Source organism: Leptonotus elevatus, chromosome 8, assembly GCF_054856555.1.
Source record: "Leptonotus elevatus isolate MCC_2025b chromosome 8, RoL_Lele_1.0, whole genome shotgun sequence".
NCBI lineage: Eukaryota > Metazoa > Chordata > Actinopteri > Syngnathiformes > Syngnathidae > Leptonotus > Leptonotus elevatus.
In genome coordinates, this window is record NC_141246.1 from 17,291,301 (window position 1) to 17,303,691 (window position 12,391).

The 12,391-nt window shown below is 36.9% G+C and overlaps 1 long non-coding RNA gene across 1 annotated transcript; it reads right to left on the minus strand.

Annotated features, from left to right (window-relative positions):
* Window positions 1-6,823: 6,823 nt before the first annotated feature.
* On the minus strand, window positions 6,824-11,780 carry LOC147170030 (uncharacterized). The gene is made up of 2 exons (XR_015095852.1): window positions 11,731-11,780; window positions 6,824-7,462 (listed from the first exon to the last, which is right to left on the minus strand). It is a non-coding gene; the product is annotated as an uncharacterized LOC147170030 (long non-coding RNA).
* Between the last annotated feature and the right edge of the window lie 611 nt (window positions 11,781-12,391).

Here is a 12,391-nt window from a genome sequence, read left to right on the forward strand (position 1 = left end):
TATAGCCGTCGATGGCAGTGAATGAGTTAATTTTGTAGACATAAAATGTAACAATAGAAGTTAATGCAATTCGGCACTAACCAAAATTAGCCCTCAACGTCGGCGTCAATTTGTGTTGCATATAGTGAGACGAGACTGCACACAGGTGGACTCTATTTATCGTTATCAGTCATTTAGGTCAACATTGGATCATTCAAAAATGATCAGGGAACTTCTTGAATCGGTTGGCTGCACTGAGAGAAAAGGGGGTGAATATTTTATGAGGATCACATTGTGTTCACTGCTGAGTTGTGGGCACATGGGCACTCATGTCGAAAAAAGTAATTGAAGACAAATAAATAAATAAATAAACAAGCTGTATAAAAAAAAAAAGTCTTACAAAAAAATGTACACTCTAAAAACAGTTGGCCAAAAGTAACCCAACTATGGGACAAAAATTTATCTATCCTCTACTTGGGTCAAATTGACCCAATTTTGAATCAAGAAATGGGTCTTTCAGTGTAAAACAACTCATAAATATTGGTCAAATACTTTACATGGGTCAAACAATTGGGTCATTTTATAAAACAACCCATAAAGTGGATCGGTCCATTTTTGATCCATAATTGGGTTACTTTTGACCCAAATGTTTTTAAAGTGTAAGATCATTGTTAATTATTTTTTTTACGAAAAAAAAAGGAATGAACCGGTATGACCTTGGCTACAGACGTGGTTCAGCGTGCATGAGCTCTACTTCAAACAAACAGTAGAAGCCCAGACAGGCAAGCATGGTAGAAAAGTGACAGAGGTGAGTAAGAAGCCAAACACTCCCATTTATTTCTTCAGACGCACATTTAAAGAATACGTCATAACGTTGCGTGAATCCTCATATACTGTAAGTGACTACACTCTTACTCATGATGTGATGACATCGCCCTCTATACATTATTAATTTGTGTTTCTAATCATTTATTTGCATCTCGACTTTTGGTGCTACTTTCTATTATGTTTTTGTGTACCTGACATTGTTGTTTGAGGATTATACATGTATTTTTTAATGACTGAAAAGAGCTGTAGTTTTGATTATTGCCATATCTTTGCTAACATGGTGAACTGAGTAACAAAAAATGCTAATCATTGGCAAGTGAAAGAATTCCCCTACTTGCATGTTTTTAGTTTTTTTTTTCAGATTAGATGGGGAATTTGAATGGCACAAGCTGGTGATTTTCAAACCAGCACAACACAACCATTTGCTGTCGTCAGTAATGTACATGTCCTCCATATTGTTGATGTCCCTTTTTTGCACTTAATATGACCCAAGATCACAATCAATGAAGATTTTGTTGAAGCTGTTGTTGATTTTCCCTTTGTTGAGAAAGATAAACAAGTCTAATTTGACAAAGAAGTAGAACGTACAGATGTTGGTTTTCAAATATGGAGCAAAAGGGAAAAACATCATCAGAGAAATGAATACTCAAGTAAAATACAGATACCTGAAAAACGTCCCATCACTGGCTGTCATGTGTGTAATGTCTAACACAGGTCTGCAACTAACCACTCTGGAGCTACATTTGGCTCTTCAGTCCCTCTCCTGTGGCTCCTTTTGGATCTTAAAATAAAAAATAAAAATATAAATGAATGTTTTAACATATATTTACATGTACAGTACAGAAAATATTCTTTAAATGAATAGATTTTTTAAAATTATTTTTTTTAGAAAAACGTCAACTAAATTGTCAGAAAAAGAGAGATGAAAGGTACATGAAAAAGTTTTTTAAAAATAACTAAAAATGTCCAAAAAGTTACCATAAAATGTCCAAAAAGGAATAGGAAAATCAAAAAATTACCATAAATGTCCATGAATTTGCCCCAAATGTGAGATAATTGAATAAATAAAAAAAGGCATAAAAAAACATTCAAAAGGTCCATAACCAAAAGAAGAAAAAACAAAAAATACCATAAAATGTACATGAGAAATTAAAAAAAAACTCAAAAAATGTATATTAAAAAGACATAAAATGTTCAAAAAATAGCCATAAAATGTCCAAAGAGAAAACAATCAAAAAAAATACCATAAAATGTCCAAAAAATATTGCCAAAATTGTCAGAAAATTTATATTTGAAAAAAGGCAGAAAACATGCAAAAGTAAATAAAAAAATTAATCAATAAAATGTCCCCAAAAACAAACTAAAGAGGCAGAAAATGTCCATAACATGTCCATAACATTGCCAAAAATGTCAGAAATTTGATAGAAAGGCAGAAAAGTCTTTAAATGTATGAAAACAAAGTCTGAACAAAACAAAAACAGAAGACAAAAGGTAGAAGAAAATGAATCTCAAAGTATTGGATGCTGCATATTTTTCCTGTTATGACGCAACTCTAATTAGCTGCTTGGGCCCTCAGTACACACTAACACACTAACACACTAACACACTGTTTTGTTTCGTTCATCACAATGTTCAAATCCAGACATATTGTTGGACATTTGTTTGGCCTAAAAGGGCTCTTTTGATAGTATTGGTTGCTGACCCGTGGTCTAACAGAAAAATGCTTGCACACAAACGTCCATGGCCCACCAATATTGCATTATAGGTCACTAAAATAGATCTGATCAAGTTTTAAGTGAAATACTGTTCATGACATATTGTATACTATGGCTTTAACCGCAGTTACTGAAAAACTCTTGAGTTTGTATCTGGTGAGATGTGCTGAACTGCCAGGGAGTTCCTCTTTGCATGAAAATAAGAGAAGTGAATGTGAGTCCAGGGTGGGGAGGATTTCGGTACACCGCGTTTTCATTTCCCCAATAAGTTGCAGTCAGTGTTGGGGCAGATGTGGCACTGGTACGTCAGCGGCAGGTTCCAGAATGGGGTCAGGAAGGAGCAAAGAATTCAATATTTAAATTGTATTCCCGAGTGTCTTGTTGCTCCGTGTAAACAACTTTTGTTCTGTTGTTTTAATAAATTGTGTTTCAATTTCAGGCAATTCTTTTTATACTCTGTGTCTACTAATTCTAACGTGTGTTTACATTTGAAGTCTGTGTTTGAGGTACTGTGTTTGACTTTCATTTATGTGTAATGTGAGGTTCAAGCCAAATTTTCGGCAAAACTGTGCTTCAAAAGTCAAACAAGAACTTCAAGTTTGAACTGTCATTATGTGGGATGCCACGCAAAGGTCAAATTATTGACCAAGACTGCAGCTACTCTAACAAAGCTTCAACACAGTGTCTTTTAAAGGATTAACCCCACAAGCATGTTTGAATTTTTCTGTAGTTTTTATTTTAGTTTTTGCTTAGTCCAATTTCACTTAATTGGTTTGTATATAAAAAGCAGTCCAGTACATTATTATTATTATTATTAATGTTTTTGTTTATTATTATTATTATTATTATTATTATTATTATTATTATTATGTGAAATATGTGCTTTATACACAATAAAGGTAATAAAATAGTTGCATATTTTTCATGAATTTCAACCATTTTTTAGCACACCGGTGCATTTCATTACCACTCAATTCAGCCATGAAGCTTTCCTTGAAAAAGATCTTCACACAGTCTAACCTTGTGCGAAGGTCTCAACCTCATGCTTGACATTTCTGCGTTTTTCCCCTCAACTAAACTGAACTCGCATGCAAGCGCAAGGAGAAGGCATGGCAACTTAACGTTACTGATTTAGCTTAGCATTCGAATGGTTTGTTGGCAAATTCTTGAAAATTCATGAAAAATAATCAAATCAAATAATCTTGGCTGGGATTTATACTGTATTATATTTAATCATATTTTATGCACAAACTAAATCATACTAGATATCTGGGAAAATCGTTTTATGAGTTGCCGTATCTCTTTTTGATGCTTGTAAATGTGAAGCCTTACCATACATCAGAACATCACATGAGCTTGTGTGCATCCCCTCTTTGTGCGTCCTTGCCTGCGAATGAGGACACCTGGGCAACAGGAGACATATTTAGCAAATCAGATGGAGGGGAAGGACAACGTGGTAACTTGATGGTGAGATCAAATGGTTGTGAGTGGGGTTGAAACTGTGTGGGCGCTCGCTGATGTTTCTCGCTGACACAAACACTCGGCGCCACTGGCCGCCTTTGCTGCTTGGAAGAGTGCGGACGCTTATTTTCTGCATGCGGGCTGACAGGCAAAAAGAAGTAGGATCATTTGACCTACAAGCTTATTATTCAGTAGATGATGTCACTGCTTATGTTTTCATCTCTTTTCAAGTTTGGTCATTCTTATCACTCAACTCAGTATCAAATTGCCTGGAGTATTACAGTCATAACACAAACCCCTAATTAGTCAATCTATCCCCCTAAACTTTTCCCTGCAATCAGGCTTATTTCTTTAGATCTCATTGTTGTCTTTCACTTTAGTGTTGAGATGACACCGGCCTTATGGTCTTCACTTCTATTACCAGAAATGGCACTCTAAGGAATTTACTAGTTTCACCAACTCAAAACAAGACACTTCATCCCTAATTTGGCCCATGTTCGATAGATGAGAATGGAGATCAATTGTATTATAAAAATGCTGTCAAAGTTAATTCGCATTAATCATGTATTCACACAGATTAATCGCACTATTAATTTTGACCGCGGATAAACATAACTACATGCATTAAATAAAAGCATTTAATAAATATTTGCGTATGACATTCAGAACATTTGTTGTATGTCAAGCTATTGGGGTCAACTTTTTTCCCCATTTTAAATTATGCAAGTAATTAACTGATTAGAAAAAGGGGAGGATGAGCGTGTGCAGTGGATAATAATTTTTGGACAATTTCCTCATAACATTAAACAGGTGCTCTTTAAACTTGGCGGGCACATTTTTTTGATTAAAAAAAACTTTTTATTAAGCGATTAATCGTGATTAATCAGAATTGGGATGTGATTAATCTGATTAAAAAATGTAATCGATTGACAGCTCTAATATATATATATATACAGCATATAAATATTAGGCCTATTCATGTTGTAGTATAGAGGAGTATAGGACCTGGTGTAAGTGCAACTAAGAAATGTCTGCCATCCAGTGGTGCATGGTGACATTACCACTTAAAACTACAGTCGATGCATATTTAAAGTTTGTGAATTTGCACAGTGGCAAATTTTTTTCACCCGGGATTTTTTCCACATTTACCCAGTTTTTCATTTAAAAAAATTATATATATATATAGGATATTTATCAGCGGTTTTTTTTCTCCAAACATAAATAAATAAATAATTTAACAATTTGTTTTGTGGAGACCTTATCAAGGAGCCATTCAGAGTGTGGCTGGGGGATGTTCTTTTACTGTTCTACTTGGCATTCAGTTTTAACGAAAAGTATTCCTTAAATTATCACGCGTTGAAGTTTCAAGGTTTTTAATGGTGTTGTCATAAAGCATGAACCTGGCAATAGCCAGATTGATAATTGTGATTCACTCAAAGGAGTTCTCCACAATATCAATCTGGGACTGCTCCACAGTTATTTGCTCAGGAAAGGCGCAACATTCTGTACAATACTTTGAGCTGATTGGACTATTTACCAGCTTAAAAATGCACCAAGCGCCTCTCGCTGTTTGACATTCTACAAGGTAACGATGAGTAATTCTGCAAAAACAGAATTAATTACAGCGTCCAATTGTCCATGTTAGGTTTGTTTGTTTGCCCCGGCGACGGTGCTGGCTTCCTGGTTTCGTCACAGCTGCATATCACGCCCCCCCCCCCCCCCCCCCCCCACACACACACACACAATGTCGCTCTGTGATTGGTCGGAACCACCGGTGGTTCCGATCGGTGGAAATCAAAGGGCTCGGTACAAGATGCATTCTCCGGAGTTTGTGAACTCACAAATACTGCGAGAATTCCTCTTGCAGAGCAAAGTTGATAAAGCATCTTAACTGAAGAGAGTTCTGAGTGTCGATTGAAGATCTCTGAAATGTGTAAATGCGAGGACAGAGCATAGTGAAATGCATTTACATCATGTTTATTTACGTGTCCATAAAGTCTGTGGAAGAGGCTTGTCTGTGACATGACCTTCTCTAACCCTAAGCCGTGCACGCCTGGTGGGAATTTAGACTTTAATTATTTTATTGTCCACATTTGCAGTCATTAGGCGTGTTTGTTATGAATAGAGCGAGGGTGGAGTTGCCATTAAGAGCCACATTAGTCTTAATGTATCAAAATGTCACGTTCGTGTTTGAACAGGACATTTTAAATTGCTGGGAACTGCTACTTGTATTAACAAACACCATTTTGTGAAAGTCGGATCATTTCAACAGCTCGTTGGCAGCAAGCGTTATGCAAGAGAACTACAGCATGTTAGGCCCTCTCATAACATAAAGTGTTCTTTCGTAACAATGCTTCTTACGTCTTACGATGCTTCTTCAAAAAATGTTAGTTAGAAAGCCTGTTTGGTTCCCTTTTAAACAAAGCCCCATTTGTAGGGAACGTTAAGTTGTGAGAAGAACTTTGCAATTGTGTATTTGGGCAGCACTCAGGCCTGTTCCTGGTTGTCAGCTTGCATGGTCTCACACTGCTGTCGAATTGCATTTCACTTCTCAAACACAGCACAAAAACAAGAAGTTGGAAAAATGTATTTTAGAAACGTTTTTTTTTTTTTTACTTCATCATTGGTGAGGGGAAAAGCATATTTTTTTACACTTGAGGCAGATTTCAATTCTCTTGGCAGCTTCGATTAGCATGCAGCATAATAGCTAAATGCTGATTCACCATGTTTGCTTTGAACTCCGGTCTCTACTAATTGACCCGTGTTTTTTGACCCACTTGGTTTATATTCAATTAACGTTTCTTTAATGTACTCGGGACCTGAACAATCAGTGATTCATAGGCAAGGAAAGGCAGTTTTATTTGTCTAGTACATTTCCTACACAAGGCAACTCAAAGTGCTTCACACAGGCAAAGACACAACACCTTACAGTTGGCAACATTCAGGAAAAAAAACAGAGAAAGTATACGTAACATTAAAACAAATTAACAGAAAACTTTAAAAAAACAAAAACATGTTTGTTTCAAGTGGAATATGGTTGACAGTGTAACTGTATGAACATCATATTAAAATGAGCTAGCATTCCCATGAGGGCAAAAGGAGATAAATTGTGTGGGGGAAATGCAGACATTCTTGAAATTCTTGAAATCGTTAGTCATCACTCCTTTCTCGTCACTTCAAGAGTACGGCAAAAGATATGTTTTGTTTTCAGGTGAAAATGACAAATGCAGCACATTGATCCGAGCGTACGCTCAGGGCGGCCTCCTAGTGCGCTGCTTTTTGTCAGGTCGCGGTGCAGACAGGCGTGACCGGGAGAAGCCCTGTCACACTTTCTTCAGCGCGCTTTGTAGTGTGACCACTAATATATGAAGACGGGGCGCTCAAAGCTTTGAGTCACTCAACCACAGTCGACTCAATTCTGTCCGGCAGTGAAACGGTTAAACTTTTTCTTTTCCCCCTCCTGGCTGCTTGGTGGAGTCCTGTGGCAAAAAAAATGTGGTGGCGGTTGTTAATACTGAACCAGATACTTAACGTCAGGAAACGTCAGCGCTTGACTTTGTTCACGTGAAACAGACTTCTTTTGTCCCTTGATCTCACCTTAACTATCTCTTCATCTTTCTCCTCTGCTATCAGTTCTGCATTTTATCTCCTTTTCCCTCCTCTTTGGAGTGTGCAATAAAATGTCTTTGCTTTAAAATAAATGCTGAAAATGGTAGTCAGAAAATATAGGGAATTATTAAGAGACTTAGTGTTAAGCTTTTTAGGAAGTGGGGGTGTGGTTAAAACTGGGGCTATGATCCAATTAGGCCCCTGGCATGAGTTGCCCCTCCCCCATTATATAACAACTTTGAGCGTAGAGCGTTTCATGTAGAGTTATGCCCTAAATTGTAATGTGCTGTTATCTTGCTAGGTTATTTTAGTTAACTAAAACTAACGAAAAATACTAAAACTAAAATTCAAAAAACAGTTTCGTTAATGAAATAAAATTAAAACGAAAAATATTTTAAAAAACGAAAACTAACAAACTACATTTTATGTTAACAAAACTAACTAAAACTAACTATAATTATAGCAAAAATGTCCTTCGTTTTAGTCTTTGGTAATCAATTTAATGCATGAGCCTTTGGGGATGATTTTAAATGAGATTTTAAGTCGATTTATTTTGATATTAACCGGAATGAGGACAAAAGTGACATTATCTAGCAGCAGCCAATAGAAAAGCACCTTCAGATGATGTTGCTCCCATGGTGTTTTTTAAATATTGAGCATAAGTAAAACACACTTAAAAAGAAAGAAAGAACTAAAACCAATATCAAAACTAACTAAAACTAAACAAAAACTAAGCATTTATGAAAAAACTAAAACTAATAAAACTAACAGAACCACCCTGAAAACTAATTATAACTAACTAAATTTAAAAAAACAAAACGAAATAAAAACTAACAAAAATGAAAAATTCCCAAACTATAATAACCCTGCACCTAAACCCCAAAAATGCATCTTCCTTTCAGATCGTGCTCTGACCCGGCCACTCTAGAGCGCCTCATTGTCAACCATGAGTGCATGCACGTCACAGTAACAAAGGCGGAAGTGCCAAGAGTGGAAAAAAGAAGTCTGACTTGACAGTGAGGATGTGGATCAGGGATTTAGGCTGGCATGGCTGCTTTAGAGCGCCTCGTTGTTGTAGACTGGAAAAGCCACCCGTGGCTTTAAGTAGATACATTTTCGTGACTCATGTAGTAACGTATGAACATATGAAAGATGCTAGATAAAGTGGCATCCATTTTTCCAAGTACAGGTATTTCATTAACAGTTAACAGGGCGTGGCTTCAGCACATTCAGTAGACACGCCCGCAAATTTCCTGCCACCAGTAGTTAGTGTGAAGCATGTGTGTGTTTCTGAGGATATACTTGATCCTTCACCTTAAAAGTGAGATTATTTGGAACAAATAAATGAGAAATTAGAAGAAGCCATCATGATTACAAGTTGAATGACCAAAAGGAAAGGAAAATTTCAAAATGTTGTTGACATGAACCCCAATTATGTCAATGAATTTTTCAGCAATCTGATGATCTTTGAACACATTTTGCAGATTTGCAAAAACCTGCTTTGTTATACAAGTTTCCTTGAAATAAACGTTCCCTTCCAATAATGTCAAAATTGTCAAATAATGCCAACATGTTGCGTAGACTAGAAGACGTCAATATGACAAATGTGGCACGTTAGTTCGTATACATAAATCAATTCCATTTTGCAAATCTGCATGCACATTAAGATGATATAAATACACACACTGCCACCACTGAAGCAGCCTCTGAAAATGTTATACAGCATGTGTGTGGAAAGGGAGCGTTTGTGAATCTTGGACGTGACGCTGACGCATATATTTGTTCGCAAGCAGCGTGCCAGCGATCTCCCCTCTTTCACCACCCCATTCTGTGACAACATACACCCATCTGTCCTCTTTTCGCCTCTCTTCATTGTATTTATGTGGAAAATATGAGCCTTTGCCTGGATCACGCTCACAGATCAACTTCTAGTATTTATCCGATAAAGTGTGCACATGCGCTGCCAAAGGTTCTTCATTCGTGACATATTGTTCGTAAAAGTACTCATGAGCCATGTAGTGTAGTTGTTTCCACATGCAGGAAAATCCCAGGAGGGAGCTATGACATCATTTTGTCTCTGATTAATGATTGTAGATGGGGGGGAGGATGAAAATCTGCCAAAATCTTCTCTCCATATCAGATAGATAGATAGATAGATAGATAGATAGATAGATAGATAGATAGATAGATAGATAGATAGATAGATAGATAGATAGATAGATAGATAGATAGATAGATAGATAGATAGATAGATAGATAGATAGATAGATAGATAGAAAAGCAGACTTATAACCTTTGCGTTTAATCAAAATAAGACATTTGCAAACGTGTGCACTTGATTCTCAAAATGAAAAGCTCTTTGCCAAAACAAGATGAATGATGAATAAAAAATAAATAAATGCTATCCCATTCATTGGGTATAGACTCAAACCTTTTGAGGCAATGAATTTATGGATTTACAGTGTTTTGGGAAAAAAAATGACTTTTAAAAGAGAGTCTTTAAATTGTATTATTATTGTATTATTTGACATATTACATATTTAAATGGCAAACAAAAATGCTCGTTTAATAAGCAGCTAATAACAGTTGGTGCTCATTCTTCATTTCTATGCAAACCGTGCTTTAAACTGTTCTTTAATATAACAAACAGCAACCAATGCATTTCTGGCAAGTATTTGTGTGTGTGTGAGAGAGTTTTAGACGAGAGTATGCATGCGTACTTGCATGTGTGTGTGTGTGACTCAACTTGAGTCATTATTGTGCCTCCAGAACACACTAGGGCAATGAAAATTAATTTATGTGAATATGTTTGTGTAGAGTTTTTTTGGGGGGGGGGGGGTTGTGACCTTCTGAGACTAAGAGACTGCTTTCCACATGTCTGCAACGGTAGCCCCATATTATGAAAACAAGGTGTACATTAGATAATTTGTAACATATATGTAATGGACCTACATAAAGAAACATTACATTTTCATAATTTTGAATACTGTCAAATAAGAATCCACTGCCTTTTAACCATTGGGTAGAAACTGTTACGTAACCGATAACTGACTTGAATTTTAAAATGGACATTTATTAGACAGTGACGCAATTGATAGGAATATAATTAAGTGGTGTTTTCCTTTTTCAACCCTCTATTCCTACCTGATAAATGTTAACTCATTCACTGCCATAAATTCATGAAAAAAAAAAAGATTATTAAAAATTAGGGGTGACGGGCGGTTGAAATTTTTAATCGCATGACTTCACTAGTTAATTTACGATTAATCACAAATTTTACGTCTGTTCGAAATGTACAATTAAAAAAAATCTAGGTTTTCATACTCTTGTTAACAAGTGTGGGGAGAAAAAAGTTAAACTAATAGAAATAGTTTAAATGAATTTTTGACGTTTATAGTCGTCAATGGCAGTGAATGAGTTCAAGCTAATGTCTCTCGAGCCACTATTGCACCAGTTTCGGTGAATAAGAGAGGAACTTGGGGCCTCGAGCATGTTAACAGATTCATGTAATAGTTTTATGGTCCGCCCGTATTCCAGGGAGAATCCTAGCATGTAGCGTTAGTACTGAGTGTGGACAAGAGCACATATTGTGGCCTTTGCTCCTTGAGTGAAGTCAATTAAGTTGTCAGCATGAAAGCGATTTGGAGTTCCGTCTGTGACTCAGGACGCCGCGTCGGAACTAGACGGAAAAGCAGCATCACATTTTCTTGGGTTTGCCTGTTTTTGGGGGGTCTGTCTGGTCACGCACGTTGTCTGGACTGGTGTGAAGAGGCAGACAGGAGCGCATTATTCCGCAGTGTTTCGCAATTTGACTCCTTGGTGGAGGTCTGTTGTGAAATGCTTTGGCTAAAGACATAAGCGCCATTCACACGTTGTTATTGTGTGACTTTTAAAGGGCAAAAAACAATCCAATTAATTTTGGAGTCGTTTGAGGTGGTGCTCAATTTCATACAATTAGTCACATTTGTTTGTTTTTTCAGAGTCTGCACAAGTGATGGATGTATGATGAGGGAGGAGAGCGACAACATCAACAACATTTAACTAATCCAGAGAGGACTAAAATCACAGCGTGGAGACCATCAAAAACAGAGCGTCTGCGATTCCAAAGAGCCCGTCTCAAACTGCCCCGGTGACTCACCGCTCCTTCTCCCAGCTTTACGGGAAATGGAATGTGTTTCCAATTCTTCTGTTTTTTCCCCCTCCTCCTCCTCCTCCTCCTCCTCCTCCTCCTCCTTCTCCTTCTCGTCCTCCTTAGGTGGAGCAGAGGAAGGTCAGACAGCGGGTTAATGTTTGTCCGTCTGTGAGAATGTTGGTTTTCATGCGTCTGAAGTCTTTCCTCAAGACTGCTAGACTAAATGAACCACAGGCAGGAAGGTTGAAAGGACAACTTCAACATGTGAGTCTGAAACTTGAACATGAAAGAGACAAAAACTTGGTATAGGTAGTCTAATTAAAACACAGACAGCTTAATTTAATATGTAAAGTCTTTGACTTCTGTTACTTGGATGAGTTATAGAAGATGAACATTAATTAGTATGTTAACAATCTAACTTGTCACATGTCAAAACGTGCCTACCAGCAACCCTCACACTAAATTAACATCTCATTAATTTAATCCATGATAGCCCAAAAATATGTCAAGATGCATGTTCTGAAGAAGGATAATGTTTTTGATCATACTGTATATTGGCCTAGGGCAGGGATTTACTCATGTTTGAACCAGTTGCCAGGCAACAGGACCCCAACGAGTGGGACGTTTTAAAATTGTGATAAAAATAAAATACTTTAATTTGTTTGTC